We start from the raw sequence: 13377 nt of genomic DNA on the forward strand, positions 1-13377 counted from the left end.
ATCAGGAGAAAACAATTCAGTTAAGTGGAAAAACGCAAATAGTAAACTATTATTCACTTACATAAAATATTTACCTTTAATAGACATATCTCATACATTGATCAGTCTATCTGAGGAAGCAGGTGAGAGCATTGCACTACAGTAGTAACCTAGCACCAAGAAATGGTTAGGGGAATATTTGGCCCCAGGATAGTTGTGAGGGTACGGCACGCAACCATTGCCCAGACATGTAGAGGCTCTATGCCTTACACGACTAGCCAGCTGCTTTGATTGGGCAGCAAACTCTCAATGGATATTGCTATTTGGTCAGATGCACCCTCTAGGAGGACACAGGTAGGCACCAGCTCTGGGGTTAAATAAAAGAACTCTTAAAAATATGGACATTCAGAAGAAGAGTGCAGCCCATAAATGGAATACAAAAGGTGCGTATTCTGGAAGAGGGGACTGATTGGAAGTGGACACTAAACGGGACCACTGACACCAGTCTGGAAGAAACCCATGCTGCATTACCAACCCGATCTCCTGGAATCTATTCCCTGCATTCAACCAATGTTCAATTTCCCAAGCTTATACTCTAACACCAATACCAGAAAGCCACTATTAATAGTCATACTTGATAAGGGACTCGGACTATATAATCTGGTTACTTTGTGGATAGATTACATGTAACACAGGGCAAGCATGAACTAACACAATTAGTGTGGTGCACTAAACCTGGCTAAGAAAAAATACATAAGTCTGACTCTTCAGTGCAAGCTTCCTCCATATCTAAATATAGCACACAGGTTCACGTTCAGCTTGGCTGCCAAAACAATTTTTAAAAATGGTGCTGTGTAATGGCTGCACAGTGACGACAGATCCCATGAACCTGTGTCATGTACACTGAGAAAAATATAAATGGCACACTGTGTATGCTACACGCAGCATCTTGGTCGACAACTGCTAACTTAACATAGGGGGTAATCTGAGCTATTAAGATCCCACTTGATTTGAGTAAATGCCATCTAAGCATCTAAAGTGAATAAGCATTGGCAAAGCCAATAGGCCTCACCTAGGCTTTGGCAATGTGTTTTAGCTATACACCAGCGTGGATGCTCTTTAGTATGGCTTAACATTAGTGGTGTGGTGTGGGGTAGATTGGAGTGGGGTAGATTCGGGTAGATTGATTGAATGAGTAGAGTACATTGGGGTAGCATTGATTGGGGTAGATTTGTTTTGAGTGGGGTAGATTGTAGTGGGGTATTGGGGCAGAGTGAGGTAGACTGGAGTGGGGTAGATTGGAGCAGCATGGGGTATAATGGAGTGGGGTAGATTGGAGTGGGGTGGGTTGGAGTGGGGTATATTTAATTGGGTGGATTAGGGTAGATTGTGGTGGAGTGGGGTAGATTGTGGTGTAGTGGGGTAGAATGTGGTAGGGTAGATTAGTGTGGAATGGGGTGGGGTATATTGGAGTGGAGTGGGGTAGATTTAGGTGGATAGGTGTAGATAGGAGTATGGTAGATTGGGGTAGAGTGGAGTGAGGTATATTGGGCTAGAGTGGAATGGGGTAAATTGCAGAAGAGGGGTGGATTATGGTGATTGGAGTAGGGTGGGGTAGAGTGGAGTATATAAAAGTGGAGTGGGGTACTTGGAGTGGTGGGGTAGATTGAGTGCACTACAGCAGGGTACATAGGAATGGATTGGGGTAGATTGGAGTGGGGGAGATTAAGGTAAACTCGAGTGAGATAGACTGAAGTGGGGTAGTTTGAACAGGGGTAGACTGGAGTGGAGTAGGGTAGATTGGAGTGCAGAGTGATGGATGTGCTGGATTGTAATAGGGTGGGGTAAATTGGAATGGGGTAGAGTGGGGAAGATTGGGGTAGAGTGGAGTGGGTTAGATTGGTGTGGAGTGGTGTAGAGTGGGGCAGAATAAGGTATATTGTAGCGGGAAATGTTGGGGTACAGTGAGGTAAACTGTAGTGGGGAAAATTAGAGTGGGGGTAGATTGTGGTGGAGTGATGTAGATTGTAGTGGGATAAAGTGGAGTTGGAAAGATTGGACTGGAGTGGGATAGGTAGGTGTTCAATGGAGTGGTATGTTTGAGTGGAGTGGGGTAGACAGGAGTGGGTCAGATTGGGGTAGGGTGGAGTGAGGTATATTGGGTTAGAGTGGGGTTACTATACTATAGTGGAGTGGAGTGCAGGAAATTGGAGTGGAATGGGATAGATAGGGTGGATTAGAGTAAGGTAGATTGGAAATGAGTGGGGTATATGGAGTGGAGTAGGGTGATTGGAATGGAGTGGGGTAGGGTAATTTGGAATGAAGTGGGACAGATTGGGTTGGACTGGAGTGGGACAGATTGACCATGAGCACGATCCACTGCGGTTCGCCGTCTGACCCCTTTCCACACCACATCTTCAACAAAGCCAGCAGCTCCATCGTACCCCACCTACGCAAGATCACCAACCTCTCCTTCGAGACCGCGACCTTCCTTGAGAGCTGGAAGCATGCCGAAATCAACGCCCTACTGAAGAAACCCAAGGCGGACCCGAGCAAACTCAAAAACTTCTGGCCCATCTCCCTGCTTCCGTTCCCAGCTAAGGTCATCGAGAAGATAGTCAACATCCAGCTCACTCGCTACCTCGAAGACAACAGCATCCTGGAACCCTCCCAATCAGGATTCCGCAGCAACCACAGCACCGAGACCGCCCTCATCGCCTCCACAGAAGACATCAGGCTCCTACTGGACAACGGCGAGTTGGCGGCCCTCATCCTTCTGGACCTCTCTGTCGCCTTCGACACCGTCTGCCACCGCACACTTCGCACACAACTCCACGACGCAGGTATCAGAGACAAGGCCCAGGACTGGACCTCCTCCTTCCTCTCCGGCAAAACCCAGAGAGTCCGCCTCCCCCGTTCCGATCCGAAGCCTCCGAGATCCTCTGCGGCGTCCCGCAGGGTTACTCCCTCAGCCAGACGCAGTTCAACGCCTACATGGCGCCCCTCGCACGCATCGCCCAGACATCACAACCTCAACATAATCTCCTACACCGACGACACGCAACTCATCCTCTCCCTCACCAAGGACCCTCTCATCGCCAAATCGAACCTCCACCAGGGAATGAAGGCCTTCGCCAAATGGATGGAGGATAGCCACCTTAAGCTGAACACAGACAAGACGGAGATCCTCATCCTCCGGCCCAACCCCTCATCATGGGACGACTCCTGGTGGCCCGCGTCACTGGGGACAACCCCTGCACCCACCAACCACGCACGCAACCTAGGGGTCATCCTCGACTTGAAACTCACCATGACCAAACAAGTGAAAGCTGTCTCCTCCACCTGATTCAACACCCTCCGTATGCTCCGCAAGATCTACAGATTGATCCTGACAGACACAAGAAAAACGATCACCCAGGCCCTAGTCAGCAGCAGACTCGACTACGAAAATGCCCTCTACGCCGGCGCCCCGACCAAGCTCATCAACAGACTGCAAAGAATCCAGAATGCCTCTGCACGCCTGATCCTCGACGTCCCGTGCCGCAACCACATCACCCCCCACCTCAGGAATCTGCACTGGCTCCCTGTCGACAAAATAATCTCCTTCAAGCTCCTGATCCACGCACACAAGGCACTTCACAAGACCGGCCCAGCCTACCTCAACAGCCGACTCTCCTTCTACGTACCCAACAGGAAACTCCGCTCCGCAGACCTCTCCCTGGCCACCGTCCCACGCATCCGTAGAACCACAGCCGGAGGCAGATCCTTCTCCCACCGCGCCGCCACAACCTGGAACACCCTCCCTCTCATCCTACGACAAACCGAAGACCTACTAACCTTCAGGAGACAAATCAAGACCTGGCTGGTAGATCAGTAGCTACAGCACCTTGGAACCCTTGCGGGTATGTAGTACGCTCTACAAATTATTTGATTGATTGATTGAAGTGGGTAGTTTGAACTGGGGTAGATTGGAGTGGGTGGACTGGAATGGGTTGGGTAGTTTGGAGTGGGTTAGATTGGTTTAGGATGGAGTGTGGTAGAGCGGGGTAGATTGAGGTACCATGGAGTGGGGTAGATTATAGTGGTGTATATAGGGGAACAGTAAGGTAGACTGCAGTGGGGTAGATTGTAGTGGAGCAGAGTGAGATAGATTGGAGTGTAGTGGTGTGGATTGGAGTGGGCTAGACTGGAGTGTGATGGGGCAGATTGGAGAGTGATAGGGTAGATTGGATTGTGATAGATTGTAGTTGGGTGGGGTGGGGCATATTGGAGTGGAATGGGGTGGGGCATATTGGAGTGGAGGAGTAAATTTGGGCGGAGTGGGGTTGATTGGGGTAGAGTGGAGTGATCTATATTGGGATAGATTAGAGTGGAGCAGCTTGGGAAAGAATGGAGTGGGATGAATTGGGGTAGATTGGATTGCGGCAGAGAGGAGTGGAGTAAACTGGAGTGGGGTACTTGATTGGGTAGACTGGGTGGATTAGAGTAGTGTAGACTGGAATGGAGTGGGATAGTTTGAAGTGGGGTAGATTGGAGTGGAGTAAGGTAGATTGGACTGGAGAGGGGTGGGTATACTGGAATGGACTGGGGTGGAGTGGGGTACAGTGAGGTGGAAAAGATTGGAGTGGAGTAGATTGGGCTAGACTGGAGTGGAGTTAATTGGAGTGGAATGAGTTGGGTAGATTGGGATAGAGTGGAACGTTGTGGATTGGGGTAGAGTGGAGTGGTCATGGTTGGAGTAGGGTACTGTATATTAGAGAAGGGTAGAGTGGAGTAGGGTAGGGTGGAGTGGGTAGATCAGGGTCATAGTAGATAGGGGCAGAGTGGACTGGGGTAGAGTGAAGTTGGATAAAGTGGAGATTGGGGTGAGGTAGATTGTAGAGGAGTAGAATGGGGAAGATTGGGTGGTATGGAGTGGGGTAGACTGGAGTGAAGGGAGTAGATTTGGGTCAAGTGGGTACATTGGAGTGGAGTAGATTGGGTGTATTAGAGTAGGGTAGATTGGAATGGAGTGGAGTAGAAAAGACTTAGATAGATTGGAATAGGATGAATTGGAATTGGGTAGATTGGAGTGAGGAGGGGTAGACTGGACTGGAGTGGGGTGAAGTGGAGTAGAGGGGGTTGGGGTAGATTGGAATGGGGTGGGATACATTGGAGTGCGGTAGAGTGGAGTGGTGCCAATTGGGGTAGAGTAGAGTAGGGTAGAGTGGCGTGGGGAAGATTGGAGTGGGACTGGGTTGATTGAGTGGAGTGGAGTAGACTGGAATGGAGTAAATTGGAGTGTTGTGGGGGTAGATTGGGTGGAGTGTTGTGGGGTAGATTGGGTGGAGAGGAGTATATTTAGTGGAGTGGAACGTTGTAGACTGTTGTGGAGTGGGGTATACTGAAGTGCATTGGGGTAGATTGGAGTCAGGTGGATTGGAGTCAGGTAAATTAGGTTGGGGTCAACTGGAGTGGAGTTAGTGAATGGAGGGGCACAGCGTGGAGGGGAGTGGAGTGGCAAGATGTGGCGTAAAGTGTCTTACAGTGTAGTGGAGTGGCATGGCATAGAGTGGAAGGGCATAGAGAGGAGTACAGTGTAGTACAGTAAAATGGCGTAAGTGTGAAGTATGCATGGTGTGAAAGTGCACCGTGCTTACAGACAACACATTTCTAATTGAAATGGCTATTACATTTGCACAGAAATACAGTTTTACTGTGTACAAAAGATAATGTGTGGAAATGTTATCACCTAGTGCATTGATGTTTAGATCCTATTCAAATATTTGTTTCCAACAAACTTAAATATTTTCTCATTCTGATGTATTCTGAAATATCAGCACAGTTCATTTATTGTTGTGTGCTGGGAAAAAAACATCCTACAGCCTGTCCTCTCACATGGGTAATCAGCAGGATGGATTGACACAAATTCTCTCACTTTGAAATCAGCAAAGGAAAAGTAAACACCAAGCTTCCTTGGAAGACACAATTGACCTCAGCCTTTGAATACCTAGCAAACGTGACAAGACAAGAACAAGATTTGAAGGCCTGTTTACAACAAGCATTACAAATGCAATAGGTCTTGCCTTTTATTAAGTTAAAGCCATTTGCTTTGCTCTACAATTCCATTAGCAAAGCAAATGGCTTTAACTTAACTAAAGGTGAGACCTGTTGCATTTTCAATGCTTATTTTTGTTTGCAACTGTAAATTAACAAAGTGTAACCACCTCTCAACTCTCCAATTACAGTCAGTGGTACAGCTGATCTTGCTCTACAACATACCTTAAACACATTGGCAAAGCCAATAGCTCTGACCAAACACTTATCCGGTCCCAAAAGCGAGACCTATTGGCAATGCAATAAGTCCAGGGCGCAAATCCTAAAATAAGAAGTGGGGGGACTAACCTAGTTAATCAGTATGCAAGTGAAATCACTGCGTGTGACATCACGACACGTAACATCACGGCACGTGACATAATGCGTGACATCACAGAAAGTGGCATCACAGGAAGTGGTATCAGATCTTAAGCCCTCACATATATGTTTAATAAGTCTATCATGAGCTCATTGGACCACATTTAGAGTATGCAGGGAAACCCTCCTGATTTAGGAAGATTGGTGCGCTACATATAAAACAAAGTTGCCTTTTGTCAGCTTAAACTTCCTCTACCCATAGTGCTTTGGCATAGCCAATAGGTCTCACCTTTGGGACCTTATGAGTGTTTAGTCATCCAGCCCAATATCCTTGGTGCAACAACATCAACTGTTGCATGGCTAAAAACTTATAAGGTCCCAAAGGCGAGACCTATTGGCTATGCCAATGATTGTCCTCTCTTGCTCTGGATGAAAGTGGTCTAGATCACGCAACAATACACCAAATATGGGGACATGTGCAAAGACATGGATGACAGCTGAGAAACCCTCAGCAACACCGACACCGACTCTACAACATACCTTAAATACATTGGCAAAGCCAATAGCTCTGACCAAACATTTATCCGGTCCCAAAAGCGAGACCTATTGGCAATGCAATAAGTCCAGGGCGCAAGTCCTAAAATAAGAAGTGGGGGGCTAACCTAGTTAATCAGTATGCAAGTGAAATCACTGCGTGTGACATCACGGCACGTGACATCACGGCACGTGACATAATGCGTGACATCACAGGAAGTGGCATCACAGGAAGTGGCATCAGATCTTAAGCCCTCACATATATGTTTAACAAGTCTATCATGAGCTCATTGGACCACATTTAGAGTATTCAGGGAAACCCTCCTGATTAAGGCAGATTTGTGCGCTACACATAAAACAAAGTTGCCTTTTGTCAGCTTAAACTTTCTCTACCCATAGTGCTTTGGCATAGCCAATAGGTCTCGCCTTTGGGACCTTATAAGTGTTTAGTCATCCAGCACAATATCCTTGGTGCAACAACATCAACTGTTGCCTGGCTAAACACTTATAAGGTCCCAAAGGCGAGACCTATTGTCGATGCCAATGATTGTCCTCTCTTGCTCTGGATTAAAGTGGTCTAGATCACGTAACAATACACCAAATACGGAGACATATGCGAAGACATGGATGCCAGCTGAGAAACCTTCAGCAACACCGACGGCGGCCTCGGTACCCACCGATCCAGCGGACAATCCAGTGCCGCGCTCCCAGCTCAAGTGCAGCCAGAAGATTGGACACATCCTCTGCGGGCCTGACCCAGATAACTTTTCTGTCAGCCCTCAAAAATCCAGAGACAGCTGGACTCGCTGGGTCTTGCACCCGAAGAGAGTGTCAAAGGTCGTGGCTGTCTTAGGGTCTGCGGTGTTTCAGAATCTGGAGGAGAGGAGGGCTAGACTCAAAGCAGTCTCAACACTTGCTTGGAGTGAGTGGTGCCTCTTGGGAGGAGTTGGGAAGGAGGGGGTGAAACCACCCAGTACTCGGTGGAGTTGCATTTCAACTGATTATCTAAAGAATAACTGCCATATACAAAGCGAGGGACTGCAGCTTCCAGGGTATGCCCCCAATAGTTTACGGTAAGGCAAACCGTTTACAAGGTTCATATATGCCCAGGAGTTTCTGATACAATGTCGTGCTGCTTAGGTTACATTCCCAGACAGCCGCAGCTTTCAGGGTATCTCCCAATAGTTTACTGTAAAGCGAACCCGCTGCAATCCTTTCACAGGGTTCACGTTTGACTTGCAGCCCGGGAGTTTCGAGATGCTTGCCATGTCGTGCTATTTAGGTTACAGTCCTTGATACCTCCCAGACAGCCGCAGCTTTCAGGGTATCTCACCAATAGCCTACTGTAAAGCAAACCCACTGCAATCCTTTCACAGGGTTCACGTCTGCCTTGCAGCCCAGGAGTTTCCAGATGCTCGCCAGTCGTGCTGAGTCAGTTGACGCCCAGAAAGCCGGGCGCAGCAGTTCCAGGGAGCCTGTTAGGGATGTGGTCGGCAGCCCAGGCTGCCTGAACAGCAGTCAGGCTGACATGTGGCTGTGTCTCTCCACTAGAAGGGCGCTGCAAGAACTGGGGAATAGTAACTCAGACGGTACATCTCAAGTAACTTCCAAGCACTCGCTCTGTACTGTAGGAGGTGAGATGTCTTTGAGGCACATGAGGACTGAGCAGCAATGTCCATTCTGCGTTCCTTCCCATGGCAGAAGAATGGACGCTCCTACACATTTACAAATACAAACCTTATTTAGGGTCAAGGAACCCTGGAGGGGTTTAAGGACCTATGTACCAGCAATGGAGCCAGCATAGCGGCCTCTGCGACCACGGCAGAAATATGACTTTGGCATTCAGGGTCCTTTTGTTATTGCCAAAAAGGGAGACATGTGATTTGTCTTTTGTAAATTACTAATTTAAGTGCACCAGCTTAGCTTTGTCCAGCTGGATACAAACAGGAGGGTTGGAATGGGATTTTATCATGAAGGTTTCCCAGAGGAATTAGCTGAGGATAATGGATTTGGGCTGGTTCATTACAAACTCATTTGTTCAATGTTTTGGCATCATGTGCACCCCCGACAAAGGTTACTATGCAATAACAACCTCATGCAACACTGCATAGAAACAACTCATAACAAAGGAGCAACCCTAGATGCCATCACAGCCAATCAAGACACATTAAGGATAAACCACACCCTGCCCGTAGATTGGTCCGACCACCACCTAATCCTCTTTCACCTCACTCAGCCAGCCACTATTCAACCCCTCACCCAAGAACAGCTCAAATGGACAAGAAATCTCACCCAGATCAACATGACTGACCTGGAGGAATATATCACCTCTCTCCTCACTTCCTCTTAGGATGATGTATCCACAACAGAATTCATTGACCACTACAACACATCCCTGACATCTATTCTTGATCAGATAGCCCCTTTGAAACAACATTAAAAACCAGGAACATTCCATCCAGATCCTGGTTCAATATGGACATCAACAACGAAAGGAGACTACTTAGAGCCATAGGAAGACTCTGGAGAAACAACCCCTCCGCAAGCCTTCTCGAACAACTCAAAGCAGCTCAGAGAAATTACAAAAAACACTTCCATAATGAAAAAAACAACTTCTTCTGCTCCGCCCTGGACAATGCAAAAAACAGGCCCAACAAACTATTTAAAATCATCAAGCAACAAACCAGTGAGCCCCCCACACCCTTCACCCATGCCTTCAAGGAACTCTGCGAAAATTTCGCCATCTTCTTCGAAGAAAAAAATCACCCAAGATTGAACACTCGCTAGACACTAGCAACGATCCCGCCAGCGAAAGCCTGCCCCCTGCTCCTATAGAAAGCACATGCCTACACCGCACAACAACATGGAAGTCCTTCACTCCCATCACGGAAGCCGAGATTATCAAGCTAATCTCCACCTCCAAACCCGCTTCTCACCTCCTGGACCCACTACCCACTGAACTGATTAAAAAACTAAAACTCTCCATAGCACCTTTCTGGTGCAGAATCATCAAAAGCTCCCTGCAATCCGGCATTATACCTAAATGCCTCAAATTTGGCCAAGTCACGCCACTACTAAACAAAACAGGCCTTGACTGCATGGACCTGAACAACTTAAGACCTGTCTCCAATCTCCCCCTCATATCCAAAATCCTCGAGAAATTCGTCCTCTCACAACTGACTCAACACATGGACAACATCAACCTTCTTGACCCCCACCAATCGCGGTTCAGAAAAGGTTTCAGCACTGAGACGGCGATCCTCAATATCACAGACGACATCCACAAGTCACTAGACTCCAGTCAATGCTGCCTTTTCATTCTCCTCGACCTATCGGCAGCCTTTGACACGGTAGATCACTAACTTCTCATCAAGGCCATACAAAAAAGGGTTGGCGCCAATGAAAAGGTCCTCTGCTGGTTCACCTCTTTCCTCCGGAACTGCTTGCAAAAGATAAAAATCAAAAACTTTACCTCCGACCTCCACCCCGTCAGCAGAGGTGTAGCCCAAGGCTCAGTGCTCTCACCACAACTGTTCAACATATACATGGAACCCTTCCCCACCCATGTGCCCAAAGATGATCACAGAGTGCTTCATAAGTGAAGGAGTCATCTCTAATACAAAGTCTTGTTGAACTCAATAACTACGGATGGATCAAAATGTGAGGGGTACAGGTTGATAAATCCAAATCAACTGGTAAGCCCACTTTACAATGAGAAACCTCTAGATGATAGACAAAGAATCAAAGAATCCTCCAGTGTAAAACACCATGCTGATGTTCGAAAAATTTGTCTCACCTATTAAGATATTCTTTGTACAAAGTTATATCAAAAAAACGTTTTCCAGTAGGTAAGAATCCTCTGCAATTCTGTCAAAAGAAATAACCCAGTATCATAGACTGAATATACACATACACAAAACCGACCACAATTCAAAATTAATAGTGACCCATTGGTGATGTACACCCTTACCGCTCAGTGTTCTATTTGGCGTCGAACTGAGATCCAATATATAAAGGATACGTTTTTCTGTATCCTGTAAATCATATATACAATCCATAAATATTCATCACTTATTTTAAAAAAAAGTTCTATGGTGGTTAACTCTTTACTCATGTTTGGAACATTAGTTAGTTCCCCGTCCCTTATAACGCTCATAATCTACCACACGAATCATAAAGGGAAAGTCCTAACGCGGTATTAATCCCAACATGCCTGCGTCTTAATTAATCTCTGCCTCTACGTATTTCACACTCCAAATAAGCATATAATGCATAATAACCATTATTTATTCAACATGTTATTCCATTTGTCACCCCTTACAAACATTCTAACAGCTCACATACAATACAGTAACTGGGCATTACAGATACTCATTTGAGTATCTGTAATGTCCAGGGCAAACATCTTCAGTTCAGATATCATGTAATATTGATAGGAGAGGGGGGAATAGGGAACTAAGATTGCGCCAAAATGAGGCACGTTGGATCATGACTCTAGATTCTGTCAAGAAGGGTCTCAAATTAGATCATGAGATGCAATACTTTCTTGGAACACGAGTAGATATGAATATGTGTGAATTTTTATGAATTAAGAGCTGTATCCCACCCTACGCATAATATTCTTGGTTTAGGGGGATTACACACATATATGTTTGGATAACTATGATAAGTGGACAGTTCGTTTGTCACTAGATGATGCCCTTTTTCTCTCATACAATATGTCCCATGGTATATTAATAAATTCACTTTTTGTCAAAAATGTTAAAGAAATGTATTTCACGTTTAAGCCGTGTGATTTGATATATGTATTTGCCTCTCCAATGTTCACCCGGTCAAGATTATAAATACTATTGTAATGTACGCCTGATTGGAGTCTGTATAGCTTTTGTTGTAATGTTGAAACAAATATATGACACAGGTTTTGATATATCTATATATCTATATATGAGCTAGCAATAGTTCTGTTAGACTTATGAGGTGGCAATATGTTTTATCCGTATAAACATAGATCACTATCATTAATCCTAGTGGTGGACAATTTCGGCTGATGTTCCATTTATATTGGTACTCTTTTAAATTTTGAAGAGATACTTTTTATGTAGGACTTACGACATCACTTTGCAGTCTGTAAATAATATTTACCAGACGCAGGTGGTTAAATGCAGTTAAGAAGCAAGATATATTCAATAATTATTTTTTCTGTGGCTTTGAATAGTCGCAGGATTAATAAAGTTCTTCCGGTGAAAAGTACGAGTGAAGTATTCACACTCGTACTGCACAGTGAAGGTTCTGGCGGCCATTTTAGAAAAGGTATTGTGTGGTTCTTGAGTTTACCGTCGTGAATATCGATTTACATATAAAAAATGACTAATATCGATTTGAGCACGAGTATACGCATTTCTCCTTTGTGATGGGGACATGTTTATGATTTGATTCAAAATCGGGTTTATGGCTCCAAGAGTCAATATCAGACTAAGGATGTGCTTTGGATATTCAATACGGCGCCAGAAGTGAAGTGTGGTTAAGAAGCTGGATACATTTACATAACTAAATTTACAATGGCCCTGAACAGATACAGGATAAATAAAGTTTTTCCGGCGAAGAGTACGAATCAAGTACTCTCACTCGGGCGGTAAAGTGAAGGCTGTGGCGGCCATATTAGAAAAGGTATTGTGTGGTCTGAAGATTTATATTCGGGAATATCGAACTGTATATAAGAAAATTACTAATACCAATTTGAGCATGAATATGTGTATTTCGTCATTGTGATGGAGACATGTTCAAGATTTAATTGAGAATCGGGTTGACGGCTCCGATGATTGTTTTTGACTATAAATGTGGAATGGATATCCAACATGCGCCTGAACTGAACGCCGATCGGATGTTGTGAGGAGTACTCTCCCCGACCCGGTAAGTTGTTACATGAGCTGTTTGTTTGTAGACAATAGTAAGGGTTTTTATGATTATAATTTAGGGTCTTTTGAGTGAGAATTAGTTATTTCGATTCAAAAAGTATGGCGCGAGACGCGACTGTCGAACGCAAAAATAAGAGATAATACAGGGAGCCCATTACATGATCTGAATACATCTTTGTTTAGTTTGGAGAAAACGTTGTATGTGAGCTGTTAGAATGTTTGTAAGGGGTGACAAATGGAATAACATGTTGAATAAATAATGGTTATTATGCATTATATGCTTATTTGGAGTGTGAAGTACGTAGAGGCAGAGATTAATTAAGACGCAGGCATGTTGGGATTAATACCGCGTTAGGACTTTCCCTTTATGATTCGTGAGGTAGATTATGAGCGTTATAAGGGACGGAGAACTAACTAATGTTCCAAACATGAGTAAAGAGATGACCATCATAGAACTTTTTTTAAAATAAGTGATGAATATTTATGGATTGTATATATGATTTACAGGAAAACGGATCCTTTATATATTGGATCTCAGTTGGATGCCAAATAGAAC

At 45.2% G+C, this 13377-nt stretch overlaps 1 protein-coding gene across 1 annotated transcript in view; it reads right to left on the minus strand.

Moving 5' to 3' along the window:
• Positions 1-13377, minus strand: part of SPAG9 (sperm associated antigen 9) — a 2066870-nt gene that overhangs the window by 1778379 nt on the left and 275114 nt on the right. The window lies entirely within an intron of this gene.

Source organism: Lissotriton helveticus, chromosome 7 (genome assembly GCF_964261635.1).
Source record: "Lissotriton helveticus chromosome 7, aLisHel1.1, whole genome shotgun sequence".
Classification (NCBI taxonomy): Eukaryota; Metazoa; Chordata; class Amphibia; order Caudata; family Salamandridae; genus Lissotriton; species Lissotriton helveticus.